We start from the raw sequence: 5,751 nt of genomic DNA on the forward strand, positions 1-5,751 counted from the left end.
TTATTACACGGCTCTGTGAAATACTTGATTCTGATTGGTCAATCGCGCATTCCAGCGGTATGTTATTTCCAGAGAACAACTGCTCAAACGGGTACTACGAGTTATCTTGACCGGTACTACTTCTATGCTTAATGCTGGCACCATCTTGTGGCTTAAACAGCAGTGGGTTACAATGGAAGACTTCAAGGCAGGTTTCCTTTATAATGTTTTTAATGTAGATATTTTTCTTACACAAACGAATCAGAAGGCTCTATTAACTCATCGGAGTCGTGTGAAGCACGTTATTTGACGGACAGCTGCATTTTTTATGGACTTCAAACATAACTACACAGCAAAAAACATGTTGGGAGATTTATCACCACGGGTGTTAAAATTATCACTTTCCGGGTGAACATACAGGTCCGTCTTTGCTAGTGTTAAAACAACACTGACGAAAGTGTTCGTTAGACAAACACTGTGTTAGTGTTTCTTTTTAGTCACTCAAGGTGTTGAGAAATGTATTACTCATAAGTGTACATTTAACACTTTATGGTGATTAATCTCACACACCCAGTGTATTTAATGTTTATTTAATGTAAATACTTAAATACTAAAATGGCACTGTGAATGAAATTTAAAACAATTTATATATATTATTTTATTTTTTCCCCCCAAAAAATCAAGTGACTACAAATTTATTTTAATATTTATTGAAATTGTAATATATAAATTCCATTACATTTATGTATTTGGCAGACACTTTTATCCAATGCGACTTACACTGCATTCAATACCATTTTTAATAAAACAAAAAAAAAACATTTTTGTCAGTTCTTGCTTTCGCCGGGAATCGCTACAGTAAAGCCATTGTAGTCACACATACAATTGAATAAAACAATTTCTTGTTATACTCCAATGCTATAACATCTTACCATGATAAATCTGTACTGCGTTTCAAACAAGATTAAACAAAGAAACATTCCTCAAGTAAGTTTTAATTGAAAATACAAAAATTCAACATTGTATATCTTAAATCAACCTTAATGTTAAAAAACTGTCTGGTTTGTAATTCATTCTGATAAAAAATACTATTCCTTTATAAATTAATAAATTTACATTTGGCAGATGATTTTATCCAAAGCGACTTACATTGCATTCAATGTACGCATTTTTACATTTTGTCAGTTCTTGCTTTCCCAATTCATCGATCCCACGATCTTGGCGTTGATAGCGCTCCTCAAAATGATCCAAACACATAGTATCGTTCCTGTTAAAGAGACACATTTGGTTAAAACAAACACATTAAAAAAAATCTAAGATATAAAGTTTCAAACATCTTCAATCAACAAGCAGAGATACTTACATAGCCTGTCTTCCTTTCAGGATCGTTTAGGTTTGTAGAGTAATAATGCCAAGGGCATACATAGATTGTGGCCTTATGTGGTTTCCTTCTGCAATAATAAACAATATTCCATGAAACAAAAATCCTCCAAAGCAGAAAGCAAACTAAAAGACTCAAAATAATCAGGTCACTTTGTGTTTTACTTCAGGTTATCTTTATACCAACACATAGCAAGAAAACGTTATATTCAAAACATAAGCACTACTGTTACAGATTTACAACAACTAGAAAAGCCTAGAACTAAGTTGTACAGAAAAAATCGCGCATGGAAGGGCACTAATGCATGTCTGCTCAACTAATACAAAATAAGACGAAAAATGTCAAATAGTATGAGTGTGCAATGTCGTGGAATGTATACGCCAAAACTCATTTCGGCGTGCATATGATACACACTTTATGGCGTATATATGACACGCTCTCTTAGGTAGGTTTAGGGTAGTGGGGTGGGGGGTTCGTAAATTGCGTATCATATGCACGCAAAAATGAGTTTTGGCGTATACATTCCACGACATTGCACACTCGTACTCGATCTTGAGTTTCTATAGGCTATGACTGAAGCAGTTCATGAAGAAAAGCGTGTCCTACGATGTTTTCGACATTTTGGAGCGCTGTACAGAATGGTCGGCGTATGTTATCAAAGTACAACGAGAAGATTGCTAGAACACACAGAGCATTTCACTCGCAAAATGTTGCAGGCCGATCAGTATGCGCAGCGCCGACAATGATGGACCGTGCTATCCGTGGGTGCTCGGCCAGGGATCGAGCCCCGGCGTCACAAGAAAAAAAAATTAAGAGCAATTAATTCATCCGATTAACGTCTGCTTTCTCATTTGAATGACATTTCAAAACACCAGAATTAACTCGTAGTTACGGTGTGAAAGATATAAACGGTCTTATAAAGGTTGGAAGCCCTAAAGATACTTAACGCTATGCCAAATGAGAAGAAATAACTATCCAAGTCGAGTGAGTTAAAAAATGACACATAATGTTAATGCTGCTACATTATTACAAAATTAATACAACGAAATTAAGTCACTTACGTAAATCTCGTCCTCCATTAACGAATTTAGTGTGTTAGTGGGGGTTATTCAGTTATGTTAAACTGAATGGCGGATCAAAAGCGCGCTAAATTTAAACTGAGGAAAAAAAAAAGAACGCTGAGTTAAGTCATCCACATCGGCTACGTTACTCATTATACAAGCTCATTAATAAATCACAAGTTGATAAGATAATAATACTATACTATACCTTGTCCTTGTAACCGTTGTGTGTGCAGGGAAATCCATAAAGATGGAGAGACCGAAGGATGAGCTGGGAAATTTAAAATGCTCTGCACATGCGCAGATGTTGATTGTTAACACCCAAAGGAAACACTGTGCTTTATCACCCAAAGGAAACACTGTGCTTTAACACTAAACAAGTGATAAAGCATATAATATTTGTAAATTAACACCAGATTTTATCACTAGATGCCCAACACCAGGTTTTTATCCCTCAGTAATTTGCTGTGTACAACAACTGCTTGGATTAACGTTAGCCTGGACTTTTTAAATATAACTCCGATTGTATTTGTCTGAAAGAAGAATGTCATATACACCTACGATAACTTGTGGGTGAGTAAATAATAGGCTTGGTTTCATTTTTGGGTGAACTAACCCTTTCAGCATTCATTTTCAACATTTAGCAAGGGCATATGGCGAATCTTCAGCAATAGATAAAGGCTTAAATCAGGTTGGAACTGTTTTCCTTCGCGGAAGCTTTGCGTAAAGAGCTAATACAATATTTAATCACGAGACAATATTTTGTGTCTAATAATTATTTATTTGAGAATAGTAGCTGTGCAATAAGCGAGATAATGCCAACCCGATCACACCTAAATGTGTATAAATAGTACGAGTGTGCAATGTCGTGGAATGTATACGCCAAAACTCATTTTGGCGTGCATATGATACGCTGTTTTTCGCGTGCATATGACACGCACTTTATGGAGTATATATGACACGCGCTTGGGTAGGTTTAGGGTAGCGGGGCGTATATATGACACGCGGTTGGGTAGGTTTAGGGTAGCGGGGCGTATATATGACATGCGCTTGGGTAGGTTTAGGGTGGTGGGGTGGGGGGCTCGTATGTATAATACGCCATAAAATGCGTATCATATGCACGCGAAAAACAGCGTGCCATAGACACACCAAAATGAGTTTTGGCGTATACATTCCACGACATTGCACACTCGTACTATTTATACGCATTTTTGTGAGAATACCCTGGATAATGTACACCCAGCTGGATTTTATCGCAGAATAAAACCCCTTCAGAGTGATGCAAGTCCTGATCACTCTGTCGGGGTTTATTCTGTGATAACCGGCTGGGTGTACATTATCCCTTACTTAAAATGTTACGCCTTGAAGCCATATGAGGTTCAATGTGATTTCGGTCAATATCATAACATGTGCAATTAAAATCACCAGCAAGTATAAAAAAGTTTTCAATTTCACACTTTTTAAGATTTTCATACAGTGTTTCCAAAAACAACATTCTTTCAGTGGGTTTAACAGGAGCATAGACATTAACCAAATCAATTGGGACATTGTCAAACCTTGCTGTTAACTTTAGGATTCTATCTTCAATTATTTCAAGCTCATCACAAGACATTGGCATAAAATGTTTTGAAAACAAAACCGCTACACCAGAACTAAGATTATTCTTATGACTGAAACAGATCTTTCCATCCCAATCTTTCAGCCATTCCACTTCATTTCCTTTTGTTCATTTCCTTTTGTACTTGAGTCTCTTGTAAAAATCTATTTTTTTTTTTTTTTGATTAATTCATACAGCTGCATCCTTTTTTAACATCCCTCATCCCATTAACATTCAGAGAAGCGATTTTAAAAGTGCTCATTATGAGGGAAGAGAGCAGCAACATAAACAAAATCCATATCATTGCATTATGCTTGTGACTCATTTTGCGTTGTCTGGGTGCGCACTTTTTGCACCATTTTCTTTAATCTATACACCTCTGTATTCGACAGACAATCGTCACCCTTCTGTTTCATTAAAAATGTTGCTAAATCCATAAACATATAGAGATCTGGAAAAAAATCTATCACCTCTACATTTCTCATTCCTTTTGTAATTTGTAAGAAACTCTATATTCTTTCTAAACTGTAGCCACAGCCGTCTAGTACCACATTATCTTCCACAGAGGCTTCAGACACCTCTTGCTCACTTCCTGAATCAAATATATCAGAAAGTTGCATATTTTCATCATCCTGCATCTTTTTCTTACACTTTTCAGCTACTTCATAAGCATTTAACTTTCTTTTCACTGCTGGCACTTTAAAAATATTCTCCTCTTCATTAAGGGTTTCATTCTCCACCTCATCAAGCTCAATATCCAATATCCATCACTTCTCAGATTCACTTTTTTACTCCTCTTACTTCCACTATCCTCTTTCTCCACATTTACATTCATTTCTGGTGCTTACATTCATCAGCTTCCCTATCTTCTTACCCATCAGTTACTTGGTTCAACTTTTGATTTTGAGGTCTATTTTCATCTACATTTACTTTTTCAGGGCAGGAACGCACTAAATTTCCTTCCGTTCCACATCCAAAACACGTCATGTTTTCAGTCGTAGCAAAGATAACATAATCAAAGCCATCAACTTTAAACTTGAAAGCAACATTTATTTCCTCAATATCCGTTCTCAGTATCATGTAAACAAACCTACGAAAAGAAACCACATGTTTTAACAGGGGAGACTTATAACCCAGCGGAATTTTTTTTTTATTGCGGATATCCATATCCATATATGATATCCATATCTAGACAGCTCATGTTGCAACACTTCATCACTAATGAACGGGGGCACATTCGATAACAAAACTTTCAAACAACCACTCTCAGATTCACTTGACTCACACAGCAGACACTCACACTCACGCATGCGCAGAGAGGGGGGGGGGGGGGGGGGGGTTGCAGTTTACTGTATTGCAAGTTTGTTAGTGCTCCTTTAGTAACAAAGAAAATTGTATTTTTTTGTAACATACAGTACAGCACATAGCACTTTACCGTTGAGATTGTACTGTAGTGTGAAGTATAGTACTATGATGTACAGTAGTATGTCATTTGCAACATTTCAGTACTTTCATTTTTGGTTGTTGGGAAAACCTTTGTTGGGAAAAAAGAACAGAAACTGTAAGTGCATTGCTTCGCAGAATGCTAACCGATGAACTGAAACAGTGAAAATTAAAGACTACACTGTTTTTATATAAAGTAGACTAGTGTGTTCCCCCTGATCTGAAAGTGTGTTCATATGATGCAAGTGTGTATCATTTTGTTATCAGAGTTACATTTTAACAAAGGAATG

The 5,751-nt window shown here is 36.5% G+C and overlaps 1 long non-coding RNA gene across 1 annotated transcript; it reads right to left on the minus strand.

The window, feature by feature from the left end:
- Nucleotides 1–1,032: 1,032 nt before the first annotated feature.
- Nucleotides 1,033–2,899, minus strand: LOC137039616 (uncharacterized). Its single transcript, XR_010897730.1, has 3 exons — nt 2,630–2,899; nt 1,343–1,430; nt 1,033–1,246 (listed from the first exon to the last, which is right to left on the minus strand). It is a non-coding gene; the product is annotated as an uncharacterized lncRNA (long non-coding RNA).
- Between the last annotated feature and the right edge of the window lie 2,852 nt (nt 2,900–5,751).

This window comes from Pseudorasbora parva, chromosome 14, assembly GCF_024679245.1.
Source record: "Pseudorasbora parva isolate DD20220531a chromosome 14, ASM2467924v1, whole genome shotgun sequence".
In the NCBI taxonomy this organism is placed as follows: Eukaryota; Metazoa; Chordata; class Actinopteri; order Cypriniformes; family Gobionidae; genus Pseudorasbora; species Pseudorasbora parva.